This window comes from Nicotiana attenuata, unplaced genomic scaffold (genome assembly GCF_001879085.1).
Source record: "Nicotiana attenuata strain UT unplaced genomic scaffold, NIATTr2, whole genome shotgun sequence".
NCBI lineage: Eukaryota > Viridiplantae > Streptophyta > Magnoliopsida > Solanales > Solanaceae > Nicotiana > Nicotiana attenuata.
The window spans coordinates 3032-5754 of NW_017670994.1; positions in this window are offsets into that span (position 1 = coordinate 3032).

Consider the following 2723-nt stretch of genomic DNA (forward strand, 5'->3'; position numbering starts at 1 on the left):
CCATCGATTAGTTTTCTTAGTTTTAAGTTGATCTCTTTTTACAATGTGACTAATAGTGAATATCTTATTTAGTTCAATTTGTAATGTAGTTTTTTTTTTTTTTTCTTTTTGTTCTTCATATTCTTTTGTTTTATCATGCTTGGATTCCAGTTTGGAATTGTTGGGACATTTATTCTTTTATTTTTGTGTGATGTTGATACCGAAAGAATGCGTTTATGGGAGAATTCGGCTCATTAAGACATTCCAAGGATTGTATATAAAAAATAATTGTGAGGGGGCGAAATGAGTCATTAACTAATTCAAGACTTGTTCCAATAATAAAAGTATACAATTATATATCTCGAATCTAAAAGATATTATGCTAGTAACTCATGTGTTCTTACCGAACCTTGGATTGATATGCTTAAATAATAAAGGGATCATGTGCGCATTCTGCGTCTTGACACCATTAAATTAAAAATAATTGTGTTATAGCCATGTGTACATTCCGTACCTTGGTTTAACATTTAATTTCAAAGAAGTACCTCGTGTGCGTACCGCATCTAGGTCAAAAATAATTAATAAAAAATATAAGAAATTAAGTGAAGTGGTAATAGACAAGCCATAAGCAATAAAAAGCGACCGTGATAGAACCACGGGACTCGAAGGATGCGTTCGCGCAACTTCAACCAAACTTTCTTAATAAATCAACAAAAGCGTTATTAATCGTGGACACGTTCGCGTGACATGATTTTGACGCACCAAAAAGAAAAGAGTATACGTACGCGTAACTCAATTCTTTAATTATGAATAATTCAAGCAATTAAAAGCGTTAAAAAGGGTAAATGCACATAGGTTTAAAAACACGTAATTAAATAATTTAAGCCAAGTATAAATTTTTTAAGCGACCGTGCTAAAACCATGGAACTCGGGAGTGCCTAACACCTTCTCCTGGGTTAACAGAATTCCTTACTCGGTCTTCTGTGTTTCGCAGACTTAATCAGAGTCAATTTCCTTGAATTGGGATTTTAAAATAAATGGTGACTTGGGACACCAAAACTCAATTCCAAGTGGCGACTCTTTGAATTAAAATAAATTAATCCCTTTTCAAATAATGTCACTTAAATTGGAAAAACTCCTTTTATTTCCTATCATCCCTCGGGTGGAAAAAAAGGAGGTGTGACATATACAGAAACAGTAAGCAGACATGGATACAAAAGCAGTAAATACACATTGTTGTGGTGCTAAAGATTAAATCCGGACATACCAGTTTCAAAGAGACAAATTGAGAAAAGTAGTAGGTCTTGTAAACATGCCACAGTGCAGACAAGAAGAGAGAATACTATTGTGTATAAATGTGAGTTCAGAAAGACTATGAATGAGTGATGTGTGTTTGTGAAAGAGTCGTGCATTTATAGTGTGAAAATCAGGCAGAAATAAGGTAAGAAAACAGTTAAGGAACTGATTATCAATTAAGAATCAATCACACAAGACTTCCTTTAAGGAATTCAGATTCAAACGGTAAAAGTTATTTAAGTAAAGAAATCGAACGAGCTTCTTTTGTGCAAGTAGGCAATTAGGGGTAAATACACAAAAAGTTTACTTAAGGACAGAATTTTGAAATACACGGTTGGACAAATAAGGTAAGAAAATCAATTAGTAGCCAGTAAATCAAGGACCAAAGATGTTGTAACCAATGGTCCATGAATGAACCAAGTCAGAAAAGTTAAGGAAAGTCAGGTAACTTAAATCGAGTCATAGGGAAATGAGCAAATGAGGAAAGAAGTCAATGAACCTATACAGAAGGAAGTCTAAAAATAATCAAGATTTGAAAGCCATTTAGAGGGGAAGTCCAGCACATATAAAGAGTACACAAGTATCAGGCATGCGAGAAGGGATCAAGAAAAAGGTCTTGTAGAGTTTGGCAAAAGTCAGAGTCATATGAAGAAACAAAATTGAAACAACGATTCTGAAGCTTAATGAAGCAGTAGATGAAACAATTCCAGGAACTTAAACAGGTCCAAAAATTAGGGTTTTCGAAATCAGGCAAGTTCAGAGATGAAGAGCCAACAAATCACGTAGCCATGGGTCTCAAAACTCGGCTGAACCCCAAATTTAGGGTTCTTGTCATTAGCCGAGTGTAGAGACGAAAGTGCAGGTGACTAAGGGGAAAAGATACTACTTGAAAACAGGTTCAAGGGTCTCAGAAAAGAACTGAGACCCTTAACACGTCTTTTAGTAGGAAAAACTCATGAACAACATGGTAAAAGAATAGCATGTGGAACACAGTAGAGAAATTCAAAGGAACATAGTAGAAGAACTGATAAAAAACATAATGGAAAATATTAATAAGAACAGTAGGAGAAGCATATTAAGAAGCATATTAGGAGAAACTTAACTAGAACACTTAATAAGAAACACACGCAAGAACACAGTAGAGGAAAATACAGTAGAAGAAATACACAAGAACACAGTAGAGAAAAATACAATAGAAGAAACACACAAAAGAAAGAGAAAGTCAGAGAAACATTTAAATATTCTCAGAAAAACCCTAGGTCGGAAAAGAAACGGTTTTGAAAGTAGTTTTTTGAAAGAAAAATCAAGAAATTGTTTAAAAGCTTAAGGAAAGCATGGATCTGGAACAGATCTAAAGAGATCAGAAAAACCTCAAAACTAGGGTTTTCAAAGGAACTCAAACGATGAGAAAGGCTTGGATCTAAGCAAGAGGAGTCGAGACCAGGCTT